Source organism: Dipodomys merriami, unplaced genomic scaffold, assembly GCF_024711535.1.
Source record: "Dipodomys merriami isolate MVZ:Mamm:240054 unplaced genomic scaffold, mDipMer1.0.p SCAF_628, whole genome shotgun sequence".
NCBI classification, from domain to species: domain Eukaryota; kingdom Metazoa; phylum Chordata; class Mammalia; order Rodentia; family Heteromyidae; genus Dipodomys; species Dipodomys merriami.
The window spans coordinates 394013-411260 of NW_027206211.1; positions in this window are offsets into that span (position 1 = coordinate 394013).

The window sequence follows — 17248 nt, forward strand, 5'->3', positions numbered from 1 at the left end:
GCTCTTCAGCTCAAGGCTAGCGCTCTAGCCACAGCACCACTTCTGGCTTTTATTCTTATTGCTTATGTGGTGCTGAGACATGGAACCCAGAGCCTCATGCATGCAAGGCAAGCGTTCTACCACTGAGCCACATTCCCAGCCCCTCATTCCTGAATTTATAAGAAATGATTTTAACTTTTTGCCATTAACTATAATGCTGGCTGTAGGTTTGTCAATCCTTAGCAGAAAGAACAGTGCTGAAGCAATATCAGTTCCAGATGTCAAACTCGACTAAAAAGCCACAGTCATAAGAACAGCTTGATAATGGCACAACAACAAACCTGAGGACCAATGGAAAAGGACTGAAGACTCAGAAATGAATCCACTGACCAATAGCCACCTAATCTTTGAAAAGGGAGCTAAAAAAATAGAGTGGAAAAAAGATAGCCTTTTCTGTAAATGGTGTTGGCAAAATTGGTTAAACAACTGTTAAACTAACACATTTTCAATGTTAAAGGCTGGAACAAAATCTACCAAGCTAACGGCCCTCATAAACAGGCGGGAGTTGCAATCCCAATATCAGATAAAATAGACTTCAAATTAAAAATCGTGAGAAGAGATAAAGAAGGTCACTACATACTAATTAAAGGATCTCTCCTTCAGGAGGATATTACAATTCTAAACATCTATTCGCCAAACAATGGAGCACCCAAATTTATCAAAGAAACACTACTTTCCCTCAAATCCCATATAGATCCAAAGACATTAATTGTTGGGGATTTTAACACACCACTGTCCCCACTAGACAGATCAACTCGGCAAAAACTCAACAGAGAAACCGCAGATCTAAACAGCTGCATAGATCAACTAGACTTAACAGACATTTACTGAACATTTCACCCAGCAGCATCAGAATACACGTTCTTCTCAGCAGCACATGGAACGTTTTCTAAAATAGACCACATTCTAGGCCACAAAGCAAACTTGTCTAAATTCAGAAACATTGAAGTTATACCCTGCATTCTCTCTGACCACAAGGGAATAAAATTAGAACTCAACACCAAAAGCCACCAAAGAAAGTCCGGTATCACATGGAGGCTGAACAACACACTGCTGAATCAAGAGTGGGTCATGGAAGAGATTAGAAAGGAAATTCAAATGTTCATGCTATTCAACAAAAATGAACACACAAATTACCAGCTCCTCTGGGACACAGCAAAGGCAGTACTCAGAGGCAAGTTTATAGCTCTGAGCTCCTACATCAACAAATTGGAGAGATCTGAAACTAGCAATTTAATGACACATCTAAACCTCCTTGAAAAAGAGCAGCAAGATAAACCCCAATCCAGTAGACGGAAAGAAATAATCAAAATTAAATCAGAATTAAATGAATTAGAATCCAAAAAAACTATAGAAAGAATCAACAAAACAAAGAGTTGGTTCTTTGAAAAACTTAACAAAATTGACAGACCCTTAGCAAATCTTATCAAAAAAAGAAGAGAACACACCCAAATTAATAAACTCAGAGATGAGAATGGAAACATCACCACGGAAACAACCAAGATTCAGAACATTATAAGGGAATACTTCTCAAAACTTTATGCTAATAAGTTCGACAACTTGACAGAAATGGACCTCTTCCTAGCAAATATTGACATGCCAAAACTAAACCAAGATGAGTTAAACTATCTTAACAGGCCCATATCAAGCATTGAAATAGAAACAGCAATAAGAGACCTCCCAGCTAAGAAAAGTCCAGGACCAGATGGTTTTACAGCGGAATTTTACAAGGCCTTCAAAGCAGAGCTCACACCAATTCTCCTCCAACTCTTCAATGAAATTGAAAGAGAAAGCTCACTACCGAACACATTCTATGAAGCCATCATAACCCTCATCCCAAAACCAGGCAGGGACTCATCAAAGAAAGAGAACTATAGACCCATTTCTTTGATGAACATTGATGCAAAACTTCTCAACAAAATTTTGGCCAATCGACTTCAACAATTCATCCAAAAAATCATACACCACGATCAAACAGGATTCATTTCAGGGATGCAAAGCTGGTTCAATATACGCAAATCAATTAATATTATTCATCACATCAACAGGAGCAAGAACAAGAACCACATGGTTATCTCAATAGACGCAGAAAAAGCATTCGACAAGATCCAACACCCCTTTATGATCAAGGTTTTGGAAAAATTAGGAATCCATGGAACATTCCTCAATACAATAAAGGCTGTATATGACAAACCTACAGCCAGCATTATACTCAATGGTGAAAAACTAAAGCCATTTCCTCTTAACTCAGGAACAAGACAAGGATGCCCACTCTCTCCACTTCTCTTCAATCTAGTATTAGAATGCCTTGCTACAGCAATAAGACAAGATGCAGACATAAAGGGGATCCAAATAGGGAAAGAAGAAATAAAACTCTCCCTCTTTGCAGATGACATGATCTTGTATTTAAAGAATCCCATAGACTCCACTCCCAAATTACTCAAGCTGATTCAAAACTTTGGCAAAGTAGCAGGTTATAAAATTAACCCCCAAAAATCAATGGCTTTTCTGTATGCCAACAATGAGAAAAGTGTGGCTGAAATTAGGAAAGCAACTCCATTTGTAATAGCCCCACAAAAAATAAAATACCTAGGAATTAACTTAACTAAAGAAGTGAAGGACCTCTATGATGAAAACTTTAAAATCTTGAAAAAGGAAATCAACACAGAACTTAAAAAATAGCAAAACCTCCCGTGCTCCTGGATTGGCAAGATTAACATCGTGAAAATGGCAATACTTCCCAAGGCTATCTACAAATTCAATGCAATACCTATCAAAATTCCACCCTCATTCTTCAAGGAAATAGAAGAGGCAATCCCAAAATTCATATGGAACAATAAAAGACCCCGAATAGCAAAAACACTTCTCAACGGAAAGAACACTGCTGGAGGAATATCAATACCAAATTTCAAACTCTACTATAAAGCCATACTAATCAAAACAGCTTGGTATTGGCATAAGAACAGACCTCAGGACCAATGGAATAGAATTGAAAACCCAGAAATGAACCTACAGACCTATAGCCATCTAATCTTCGATAAGGAAGCTAAAAAAAATAGAATGGAAGAAAGACAGCCTCTTCAGTAAATGGTGCTGGCAAAATTGGTTAACTACTTGTAGAAAACTAAATCTAGATCCTTATATATCACCCTGCACCAGAATCAACTCCAAATGGATCAAAGACCTTGAACTCAAAGCAGACACTCTGAAAACATTACAGGATGGAATAGGAGAAACCCTAGGTCTCCTTGGCTCAGGCCGAAATTTTCTGAATAGAGACCCGGAAGCACAACAAATCAAAGAAAGGTTGGACAAATGGGATTGCATAAGGTTGCAGAGCTTCTGCAGGGCAAATGACATAACTAGTAAGATCAATAGAAAGCCCACCGATTGGGAGAAGATCTTTAGTAGCCATACAATGGACAAGGGTCTCATATCTAAAATATACTTGGAACTCAAAAAATTAAACCACCCAACAACAAATCCTCAAAGAAACAACTGCCCAATAAATAAGTGGGCGAAAGACTTAAAGAGAAGCTTCTCTGAAGAAGAAAGAAGGATGGCCAATAGACACATGAAGAAATGTTCAACATCCCTAGCCATAAAAGAAATGCAAATCAAAACAACATTGAGATATCACCTCACTCCAGTTAGAACAGCAAAAATCAAGAACTCTAACAACAGATGCTGGAGGGGATGTGGACAGAAAGGAACCTTACTTCATTGTTGGTGGGAATGTAAACTTGTTCAACCACTTTGGAAAGCAGTATGGAGGTTCCTCAGAAGACTTCACATAGATCTCCCCTATGATCCAGCAATCCCACTTTTGGGCATTTACCCAAATGTATAAAAACAAGACCACACTAAAACTACCAGCACAACTATGTTTATTGCAGCATTATTTATCATAGCTAAGATATGGAACCAACCCAGAAGCCCCTCAGTAGATGAATGGATCAAGAAAATGTGTTATATATACAAAATGGAATTCTATGCCTCCATCAGAAAGAATGACATTTCCCCATTTGTTAGGAAATTGAAAGGCTTGGAAAAAATTATATTAAGTGAAGTAAGCCAGGCCCAAAGAAACATAGGTCCCATGGTTTCCATTATTTGCAATATCTAGTATAGGTATGAGTCAAGCGGAAAAGGTCAGATAATGTGATGTTAGGAAAACGAACCCTTAAATATGTATTTTAATGTTTTCGTTTCTTTCATGTATGTGTTTCTAACGCATTTATAAGATTATTTCTTTGTTGCTTTGTATGTCCCTCCCCCACAGTGTAACCCCCGCTTTCACTTTATTTGATGTCAGTATAACATGTGGAGGAGATGGGGACAAACAAGTCGTTTAAGGATTCAGGTGGACCTGTTGCAACAAGGAGAACTACAAAATGTCATGTCAAAGCAAGCTTTACAATGTCGGTGTGGGGGGGGAGGGGGGTATGATTGGGTGGGGGGGAGGGGGGAGGCTGGGAAGGGAGGTGAATGGTGAACAAAGGAGGAGGCTGCAATGCTTGGTAAGAAATGTATGCATTATCCTGCCAATGTAATTGTAACCCCTCTGTACAGTATGTTCTCAAATAAAATAAAATTAAATTAAAAAAAAAAAAACTAAACTAGATCCGTATATATTGCCCTGCACCAGAATCAACTCCAAATGGACAGACCTCAAAATAAAAGCAGACACCGTGAAAACATTACATGAAGGAATAGGAGAAACTCTAGGGCTCTTTAGCACACACCGAAATTTTCTTAATAGAGAACAAGAAATAAAACAAATCAAAGAAAGGTTGGGCAAATGGGATTGCTTGAAACCCCAGAGCTTCTGCAAGGCAAAGGTCAAAGCTAACAAGAACTGTAGACAGCCCACCTACTGGGAGAAGATCTTCATGAGTCATAAAATGGACAAGGTCTTATATCTAAAATATACTTAGGACTCAAAAAATTAAATTCCCCAACAACAAATCATCAAAGAAACAACTGCCGGATAACTCAATGGGCTAAAGACTTAAAGAGAGATTTCTCTGAAGAGGAAATGAAAATGCCCATTAGACACATGAAGAAATGCTCAACTTTTCTAGCCATAAAAGAAATGCAAATCAGACAGCATTGAGATCGCACATCATTCCAGTTAGAATAATAATCAAGAAATAATAATAATAATAATAATAATAATCAAGAAATGTAATTACCAGTTGTTTAAAGATACAGGTGGACCTGTTGCAACAATGAGAAGTACAAGTTGTCATGTCCAAAACGAGCTTTACAACGTGGGGGGGGGGGAGGAGAAGGATTGGTATTGGGGGGGAGGGGGGAGCTGGGAAGGGATGTGAAGGGTAAACAAAGGAGGAGGCTGAAATGCTTGGTAAGATATGTACGCATTATCCTGCCCATGTAATTGTAACCCCTCTGTACAGTATGTTCACAAATAAAATTAAATTAAATTAAAAAAAAAGAAATGTAATTATTACAGATGCTGGCGGGAACCCTACTGCATTGTTAGTGGGAGTGTAAACTTGTTCAACGACTTTGAAAAGCAGTATGGAAATTCTTCAAAAGACTCCACTTAGAGCTCCCTATGACCCAGCAATCCCACCTTTGGGCATTTACCCAAATGATTACAAACAAGGTCATTTTACCAGCACATTACTCACTATAGTTATGATATGGAACCAAACCCGATTCCCCTCAGTAGATGAATGGATCTAGAAAATGTGACACACACGCACACACACACACACACACACACACACACACACACAAAATGGAATTCTATGCCTCCATTAGAAGGAATGACAATGCCCCATTTGTTAGGAAATGGAAAGGCTTTTTAAAAATTATATTAAGTGAAGTAAGCCAGGCCCAGAGAAACATAGGTCCCATGCTTTCCCTTATTTGCAAGGACTAGTACATGTCTAGGACAAGCAGAAAAGATAAAAAGTTATGTTATTATGACCACATAAGATGATGTTAAGTGAAATATACCCCAAATCAGTCTTGATTTTGTTTTTAATATACTTATAATGCAGTATGTGATTCTTTTGTAGGTTCATCTCCCCACAGTATAATCCCTGTTTTCACTGTATTTGATTCCAATGTTCTGCATCTTCTATATTTATTTTTGTGATTTGGGGAGTGAAAGGATATAACAAAATGCTTAAATGGGGCTGCAGGTTGACCCATTGTGATGAAGAGATGTACAGGACACTATGTAGAAAATGAATTTACAATGTCAGGCAGGGATTGAGGAGGGAGGAGTTGGAGAGGTGGGGAGGGAAGGAATGGTAGGGGAAAAACCAAGGAGGAGGTAACAATGCTCGATAGGAAATGTACTCATTACCCTACTCATGTAACTGAACCCCCTCTGTACAGTATTTTTACAATAAAATATATTTAAAAATCTCTGCCTGTTGTAGATTTCCAGTGATGCCCTCGGCATTGAATTTTTTGCCTTTCCTGGCTGTGGTTAGGTCAACCTGCCCAGTGGATCAGTAGTCTTCAAGGCATCTTGTTCCTGAAATGGGACTTGGATTATCCAGTGGTGGTTGGAACCGGGCCAAGGACAGTGCAAAGTCCAATTCCAGGGCTTGGCTTCTTCATTCCCCATGCAACTAGGATTGCAAGCAGGATTTCTCTGAATTTGACTCCAGAAAACAATCACTGAACCAAAAGGCAAGGCCCCCAAACACCTATCCTCCTTCCCCCATTCCCTGTTTTGTCCCTCCTTGGGAAAGTACAAAATAATTTCGCAGGTTTTGGCAAAGACACAAATTGCCCACCACCTCCCCTGGTAAACTAGGTTTCAAGTCACTAAGTCATGTAAACGGATAATGCGGCACTCATTATTCTGGACAACCTCTTCGGATTGTTTGATGCTTTAATTTTTTTTGTTGTTGTTGTTGGTAGGGGGCCTGAACTTTGGGTCTGGGCACTGTCCCTGAGCTCTTCAGCTCAAGGCTATATCACTTGAGCCACAGCACCACTTCCAGTTTTTTCTGCTTATGTGGTGCAGAGGAATTGAAACCAGGACCTCATTCATGCAAGACAAGCACTCTACTACTGAGTCTCCTTCCCATCCCTAATGCTTTAATTTTTTTTAAATTTCTTTTTGTCAGTCTTGGGGCTTGAACTCAGGGACTGGATTTTAACATATCCCTGAATTCTTCAGCTCAAGAGAAGCCCTCTTCCACTTGAGACACAGTGCCACTTCCTGTTTGGAGATAAGTGTCTCACAGACTTTCCTGCCAGGGTTTGCTTTGAACCATGAATTTTTAAATTATATTTCTTCCAGGTGTTTATTGGAACATTACAGTTTTTCTGGAATTTAAAGTTTTCTGTAAACATTTGTCTTCAAGTAATTCAACAGCATTAAATATTACATTTACAAGCTATCCTGTAGCACATCCATTTTGAAATTATTATGTTAAGATGAAATTCTTATTCTTTGTAGAAAAAAACCATTAAACTCCAAATGAGAACATGCTAATTTCAGCTTCGTTGAGTCTCCTTCCTCTTTTTTTTTCTCTCCAGTATCTTTTCTTGTTTTGGAACAAGTGTCATGGACTGTCCAACCATTCAAAAGGAAGTTTATTCCATTAATTTAATAGAAAAGAATCCAATCTTCCTGCATCTCAGGGCAACTTTAGGTATAATGTTAATCTGATAATTCACATAATTTAATTTTCAGTCATTTTGATAATTTTTTTGTTAAACCATTCATTAAACAGCTACCAAAAAGCAAGAATAAAAATAATGTTCTGCTTTCTAAGAAGGTTTAAAAAGCTAAGTAATTCAACAAAACACATTCTATTCTTCCAAGATTCCATGGTGAAAAATTTCTCTTTCATCATAGCCCTTACCACTGACCCCTTCCCATCAAACTTGCAGCTTTCTTCAGTTTTTTTGTTCCAGCTTTCATTTTGGTACTAGCATCAGTAATCTCCTTGTAGTATTTGACAATGAAATTCCATTTGTTGTTAGAGAGCTCAATTCATATTGCCAAAGGCAGCCTCATGAGCATAACATTGAACATAAAATATTGAATATCATTAATGTGATCATATGCAACTATTTCATAAATTAATATAAATACCACACAAAGATGCATCTTCATATAATTTTTAAAATGCAAAGTAGTTACATATCTATGTCAAAAAATAATTCAGATCACTAGTAGAAGGGACTAAGCTAAACCTATTGCATCATCCCCAATATCTTTGTAAAACTTTTTCTCATTAACTTTCACCTTAGGGCTTTCTTTTCCTAGCAACAAGTTGTCAGTTGATATCCTTGGATATTAGTCACCTCTGAGTAACCTCATTTCTTTCCACCGCCAATTAGTCCCTTGTGTTAAATACCTGAGGAATAATGTCCCAATGTGCCTGCAAGAGGAGTACCCAAGTCGACTGTCTGTGCCCACTCTTCCCTTGTTTTTTTGGGGAATGTGGTATCAGAGACAAGGGTGTCAGGGGTCAAGTGGCTGGAACAATGGTGTTATGAATTATGGGTAGCAGAAAAGAGTAGCAGAGACTAGGATACCAGGGAAAGGGTAATTGTGACTGTAATAACTGAGTTGAAGTGGCAGGAAATTGGGTAGCAGCAACAGCTTTGCAAGGGTTGGGGTAGCTAATACAGGCATCCAGAAGAGTTTAGCAGGGACAAGAAAGCATAGACAAAGTGAAAGAGTAAAAGTTGTGAGGGATTGTGGGGCACAATCAGGGTAAAAAGGTCATGAGTGTGCAAACTGGGTAGTTAGTACTATGGTAGAAGCAATTGGCATGGTGGACTGATGTAGTGCAGAGCTCTGGGTTTGCCTCTCCACTTTTAGCTCTTAGATCTTTAGGGAAACTACCTCTAACAGCTCAGCTCATTATCAGCTTTTTTTTTTTTTTTTTTTTTTTTTGTCGGTCATGGGCTTGAACTCTGGGTCTGAGTGCTGTCCCTCACCTCTTCAGCTCAATGCGAGTGCTTTACCACTAGAGCTACAGTGCCACTTCCGGTTTTCTGGTGGTTTATTGAAGATAAGAGTTTCACAGACTTTCCTGCCCAGGCTGGCTTTGAACCTCGATCCTCATATCTCAGCCTCCTGAGTAGCTAGGATTACAGGTGTGAGGCACCGGCGCCCAGTGAGAAGTGAATGTTTCTACTGTATCATTGCTAAATATTTTTGGATAGATACCTAATCCTATTTTCACTGGGTTTTGTGGCATTGTGTTTTTGCTTTAATGAGGGACCTCCATATAGATTTTCAGAGCAATTACAACAGTTTGAAGATAACCTATAATATGTGGATATTAGATCAAAATTTAAATATATCAATGAACATATACAGGACTATTATATATAGTTTATAATTTGAAGAAATTTTAAGAAGGCAACAGTTGGGGGAAAAGAAAATTTTAGAAGCTTAATAACAAACATACAGACATGGAAAAATACAAAAAAAGGTGCAATAATTAGTGCTAATAGTAACAAAACATTTTCCTCAAGTTTTAAAAATGAAACTATTAAAATAATACTTAACATAAAATAAATATGCCTTGGAAGAAAATGTACCATAGACATAGTTTTCCCCATAATTTGTTTTATTTTTATAACAAATGGATTAAAAGAAAATGTAATTACTTGTCTGAAGATGATAACACTTTCTAGTGTCATTGATAGAATCCAGCAAAGGAAAGTAACAGAAAAGTAGAGAGTAAGAACAACCTGGCTATGAAGATACTCAGAACTTTGTGAATGTGCTACATTTTCCTCATCAAAATAGAGCTAGGACAGTACCTTTGAACAGAACACTTGTAATGTAGTCAGAGCAGCGGAGTTACTAATTAGGTAGTAATTTATTACTTTTATTCCCTAATCTTATGATGTGATTCCCAAATGATGTGAGTGATCCTAGATTTTCTGAGCCCTTTTTTCACCCAAAGTTTCTAATTCCTCCCCCTTCTGATGATTCTTCTGCTACTCTCACTTCTCCTTGTTTCTGAATCAACTCCTATGACCATTTTGTTCATGAGAAAGAGCTGGAGAAATGTGAGGATGGCCTGGAGTCTGAGGTAACATCCACTCCAGCTTGAAGGATCTGGTGAAGGACCTACACCTGGCCTCAGAATCAGATATTAATTGAACTCTTTGGAAATGGAGTAACTCACCCCCCCCCAAGCAGAATCTGTAATTCCTTGGCTTTCTCTGAAGAGATTTGGTACTAGGGCACAATTCAGAGAATGAGCTTTCCCACCATCATCCATAGCCTTGTCAGGAGGAACAGGTTCAAAACTAAAAGTGGCCTCAGTTCCCACAGGGCCAGTCAGAAGCCAAGAGATCACACTTTTCTCCTCATTAGGGATCTTCTGGTAGGAATAGAGTCTGGGCAAAGTCTAAGATGGAGATAAGTGAGACTGGACCTATGGAGGACACAAAAGAATGACCCTCTCTTTGACTACAAGTGAGTTTTGTACTGAGACATGACAACTTCCTTCATATATGAAAATTCACTAGGTGTTATCTCACCACCACTTTGCAGGAGGTCAGTTTCCCCAAAGGAGAAGTTGTTAAATGTTGTGACTGCCAGTTTGCTCTCTGGGCTCTTGTCTCTCCCACCCCTTCCCATGCCAGGAATGCATTGCTTCTTTCAGGCACTCAACTACTTGTCCTGACTCCTAGGCAGGAATACTGTAGGCTATTATTTGGCTAACCTCTTGCATTTGAGGTAGAATAAGCCTAGGCTCTGCTTATGCCAATAGGTAGATGCAAGAAGCTGAGTATAAGCTCATATTTGTACAGAAAAACAATCATATTGAAAAAATTAAATGAAATTAATAGTTGAGTGATTTAGGGTTTCTACCCACTAAATTTAGTTAATTTTTAGTAGCACACCTAGAACAATGGATTAAGAAGAGAACAGTGAAGTAAGTTCAAAATAAGATGGAAAAGACACACCATAGCCATAACAGGAGATGAAAATGTGAAGGAACTATTGGCATAGTTCCATTTACTATCTTAGGAGTGACCTTGGATAGGAGGCTTTTAGAATAATATCTAAAAGAGAGGTACTTGCTGGGCCCTGGTGGCCCACATCTGTAATCCAAGCTACTCAGCATGGTGGGATCTGAGTATTATGATTCAAAGCAAGCCCAGGAAGAAAAACCCAGAAGTAGTAATGTGGCTCAAGTGGTAGATCACTAGCCTGGAGCTCAGGGAAACTGCCTAGTCCCTGAATTCAAGCTTCAGCATCAGCAAAACAACAACAACAAAACAATAATGATAAAATAAATAAAAGAAGGACTTAAAGATATGCTATGGAATGATGATCCTGTGTAAGTGTTTAGGGAACATAAAAGGAGACAAAATTTGGAGCAAAATGATACCTACTAATCAAGGATGCAAAGCAAATGCCAAATTCCTCTTCTCAAAAACTACCAAATTTGGGCTGGGAAGGTGGCTCCGAGGTTAGAGTGCTTGCCTTACATGCATGAAGCCCTCGGTTTGATTCCTCAGCCAGAAGTGGTGCTATGGCCCCAAAGAAACATAGGTCCCATGGTTTCCCTTATTTGCAATATCTAGTATATGTATGAGTCAAGCAGAAAAGGTCAGATAAGGCGATGTTAGGAGAATGAACCCTAAGATATGTATTTAAATGTTCTTTTCTTTCATGCATTTGTTTCTAACACATTTGTAAGGTTATTTCTTTGTTGCTTTGTATGTCCCTCCCTCACAGTATAACCCCTGCTTTCACTGTATTTGATGTCAGTTTAATTTGTGGAGGGGAAGGGGAAAAACAAGTCATTTAAATAAGAATACAGGTGGACCGTTGCAACAATGAGAAGTACAAGTTGTCATGTCAAAAACAAATTTTACAACTTTGGTGGGGGGGAGGATTGGGTGGGGAGACAGAGGGGGTGGCTGGGAAGGGATGGGAAAGGTAAACAAAGGAGAAGGCTACAATGATTGATAAGAAATGTACTCATTATCTTGCCCATGTAATTGTAACCCCTCTGTACAGTATTTTCACAATAAAAAATATTAAAAAAAAAAAAGGAAGTGGTGCTATGGCTTGAGTGGTAGAGCACTAGCCTTGAGGTGAAGAGGTGAGGGACAGCACCCAGGCCCAGTGTTCAGGCCCCATGACCACCCTCCCGAAAAAAAAAACAAATTTCCAAACTTATCTTTTCTCATAATTGAGGAGAGGCTTCTTTTACAGGAATTCTCCTTATCTAGCTCAAGGTCCTCAGAATTTCAGTAGACTTTTCCTATTGAGATATAATGCACCTAAATCTACTGAACTTAATCATGGCTAGGAAAGTATGGACATAGATAGGTTTATTGTATTTTTCCTTATAAATATATACTACTGTCAGGTATTATATATAGCATATATTATAATATGCAATATATTATACGTTATGTATAATATATTAAATATATTATAACATATATTATATATTAACAGTCTTCCTAATTTTAGTGTTAGGAGCAAGCAACATATTGAAAGATAAATGCTTGAATCACTGAGTAATTTCTCTACCATTTGACAGTTCCAGGTTTCATTCTTATTACCCAAAGAGCAACATAAGAAAGTGATGCCCATGGAGGTGGTTCTCTGGATTTTGGAAACTGTGATCTGCACACACACACACACACACACACACACACACACACACACATGATATAGTTTTACTAGTGAATGTGTAAAACTATAGCAACAGATAAACAAGTGATCATCTATGTGCACAAACACTCAATCACTTACAAGTATAAGAATTTCTTTTCTATGGTCCCTATTCACCTACACAGACAGTACATGAGTTGCCCTTGAATTGTCCTGGAAGTTCTTTATCTGGCTACGGTAGTTTCACATCTTTTGTTTTCTAAGTAGCCAGATGTTATGTGTTCAACAACAATACTTGTTACAGGCAAAAGTATCCACCTTGAAACACAGAGGAACTTGGATTTCAGAAATGCCATAAATAAGTGGGAGGTACAACAGTACTTTTCAAAATAGAATAGATTACATATGTATTAGGAAGTTTGTAAGAAAAATAACTTCAATGTAGGATTAAACACTTGAAGAAAACTTCAGTTTAGATTACATATAGCCAGGTGCTGGTAGCTCATGCCTGTAATCTTGGCTAATCTGGAGGCTGATATCTGAGGATCACAGTTCAAAGCCAGCTTGGGCAGAAAAGTTCCCTTGAGACACTTATCACCAACTAATCACACAAGACTAAAATTGATACTGTGGCTCGATGTTGTAGAGAGATAACCTTGAGCCAAAGACCTCAGGAACAGTGCCCAGGGCCCTACTTCAAACTCTGCAATAAACAATAAATTAAAATAAAAAATAAATTACATATGATTTATTACCAACTCTGTACAAGGAAAATAGGATATGACACATGGCAACATATGACTTCAAGGTACAAAGTTCCAGGGCATTTCCCCACTCTTGAGAACTAGAAGTAATCCATATTGAAAAAAATAAAATGATGAATGATTTTACCAAATTTCAAAACATGCTATATGTTATACAAAGAAAATGCAATAAACATGCATTTCACAGTCTAGTAACATGATATAGTATAAGGAATCTGATTAACTGATTCATCAAAATCAATACAATGCAGTTAAAACATCCAGTATCTCAGGTGTCAACTTAGCAGAATACTTTCAATGTATGATGGCTATTTTGTATATTATCCAGCCCTATCTATCCCACAACAGCAGAAGGCTCTTCATCAGAAAGTCCAGAGACCTGTCTACTGTGGTGCTCAATGTATACCTGTTCCCATTTTCTGTTATTTGGGTATGTGATAGACTGAATATCTGGTAACTTGCCAAAGGCACAATTTGGGACTGGCTTCCAGTGATGATATTTTAGTTCTCAGAAAAAAAGGGAAATTGAAGACAGGGAAAATCTACCAGATCCCTGAAAGAATTCTATCATTGTGCTAAAACTGTTTCTACTGACACTTGAACAAACTGCAGTGTTTGTCACTCCAACCACATGTCCAAAAATAGCTTTCCAAATATTGATCTGTTTTCACTTTGGTATATCAAGACACACTATTGTGGCCCCATTTTACTTAAACTATCAGCTATGGTTGGCCCAAGGAATAGTTGACCTTACCAATTTCTTAAATTTTAGGTCATCACACAATCACTTCATAGCCCTTAAACATTAAAAATACCTATCTCTATAAGTCTGCATTATATCCTTATTAGTTTTTCTTCATTTGTCATGTTTTACATATTTGTGTATCTCAGGGCTTAGTTCTGTAATCTTCTTTCTCATGATTGTTACCATTGAGTACATGTAATTATTTCTGTATTTTTTTCTCCAGCTCTGTTCTTTCTTTAATTCAAGTCCTTTATAGCATCCTGTCTACTGACAACTCCTAGCTGCTGATTTTAAGAAACTCAAAAGATCCCATAGTGAGCTTTGATCTTTATCTACAAACCTATTCCTCATTACTATTCGATTAAGTGATAACTCTTCTAGTTGTCTTGTCAAAAGACCTTGGTGTCACTTCAGACTTACATACTTCTTCACACCTCATATGTAATCTATGACCAGGTTTTGACAAATTAACTCACAGGATATTTTAGGAACCATGTATATGTATATATAGTATATGAGTGCTAATACTGTGACTTAAATTAGGGGCATAGGTTCTTTTACTTTTCTTTTGTGCTCAGGCTGCCAGTCTTCCATTTGAGCCACAGCTCCACTTTTAGCTTTTTGATTCTTAGTTGAAGATAAGTGGTTCATTTCTCTGGTCTAGCTTAAAACTATGATCCTCTGTTTCCAGACTTTTAAATAGCTAGATTTAAAGGCATGCACCACTAAAACCACCCCTATTATATTTGAATTAACAATAAACTTAAAGAACAAATATTTATAGTATTTTCAAATCAGTATGTTTTCATTTACACTAAAACAAAACCAAAGAACCTCTGAATGTACCAGTGCTCAAGTGCCAGCCACAGTTTCTTTGCTGGGTTGATATAATCTACAGGCAAAGCAGGAGAAAATGCTCTTCACTGAAGTTGCTGAAGGGCTGATAAGAATGAAGACAAGCAACATTACCCAGAAAGTATCACAAAGTGTTTGCTGTAGATAAGTGTAGCCAATCTTAGAGGATGTTCATAGTGATGAGAATATTTGAAGGTGAATATGTGATTACACAGGTGTGCTTTATTGATGGTATATGTTTATAGCATAGTTTACATACTGTTGAAAATGAGATAGTTAAGATAGGGATGTTGTCATTCCTTCTATCCTTCACAGTATAATATTAAAACCAGTTTTATACATATACTATTTATAGTAATTATAGAATACTCCTAATTATGCATATATTATAAATATATTATTTGTATATTATGTACTATAGTATATTACATGTATTATGCACACATAATTTAATTTTTCTACTTGTCTGTCCAGGAATTAAACTAGCAATATCTTTGAAAATTGATAGTAAAGTAGGGTCCTTACAATTTCAATTGCAATTTATAGTTTTCTCCAATAAGTAGTTATTTATTCTGAATTAGTTTAGAAATGGACTATCATAATATAATTGAACATTCAAAAATAATTATGTACGGACCTACCAAGGATGGAATTAAAAAATTTAACATGACTAATATCTGCAATCCCAGCTACTTAGGGGCTGAGATCTGAAGATAGCTATATTAAGCTAGTCTGAGTGAAATGGATCAGGGACAACACCCAGACCATAGTTCAAGTCTCAGTATTGGCACAAAAATAACTTATGTGACTAAAACTTACAAATATATTTGTTTAAATAAAGTTTTCATTTCTTGTATCCTTCACAGTATAATACTAAAACCAGTTTTATACATATATTATTTATAGTAGTTATAGAATATAAGTAATGATACATACATTATAACTATAACATTCATATGTTATGTAATAGCATACATTATATATATTATGCACACCTAATTCAAACTGATATCACTAATATCCACTAAATTGATATATGTTTTAGAATAGGGAACAGATTTTCTTTGGTACAACAAGGAAGTAAATAGCCACAAAAATTACTTCTTTTGGATTATATATCCACAACAAACTATTCCCTGTATGTTCAAGGTACTTTATGCTAAAAGCCTGTGTTCATCAACACAAGTGTCTTTGACATGGATTTGTTCTCCTCAAGCAATTATTCCAGGAATAATAAACAGTGGAAGCTGAATGATGTTCATTCAGGTATTTCTTTAGAAATTAAACCAATCTTTATTTGGTATAAAGATCACTTACAATGTCATTACCCACACCCTTTTCATTTAAAAATATTTATATCCTGTAGCAATGTCATTGCCATTATTACTATAATTAGGAATATAATGTGGGTTCATCTGCTCCATAGCTCTTGAAAGGTAATGAATGTGGCACAGAATATCCTCAGATATGCTTGGTGGAAACCTGGATTTGAATTATGGGTCTACAACTGATCAGTCTTAGGTACTTAGGAAATTTGTTTAGCCTTATGCCTACTTCTGTTTTTAATAAAATACTTAATTCATTTCCTAACTTGAAAAATACTCATGAGCACTAAAATTACTCTAATGCAGGTGCAGTGCTTGGAATGGTGTCTGCACATTGTGTAGACACCAGCTTCCGTTGTGTAGAAATCAGCTTCCATCAACATGGTCACAGCATTCTTCCTGAAGGCCTTAAGAAATACATACATAATTGATATAAATATCTGTGAAAAATTGTCTTTCCTAAAAATAAAGTCTTTTCTTCATATGAAACAATGAAAGCAATGTTGAGGTTGTCCTGTGGCTTTTACTCTGAGGGAGTTTTGCCTAAATTTCATTCTTACTCGATTAGTGGTAGCAGTAGCATTCTTTAGTGCTACCTTCATGTTTCTAGTTCTGTGTTCCATTTGGAATACCATTGTAACTTTTATTTTAACTTTTATTGTAACTTAATACCATTGTAACTGTTTATAATCTTTGTTATCAGAATAAATAAACTACAACTGGTGAAGTTTTCAATAAAGAGTCAATGCATTACATTTTGGGGGGGGGGTCCGGTCGTGGGGCATGAACTCGGGGCCTGGGCACTGTCCCTCAACTCTTCAGCTCAAGGCTTTTTTTTTTCTGTTTTTGTGATGCTGAAGAATCGAATCTAGGGTCTCATGCATGGTAATAACGGCAATGACATTGCTAC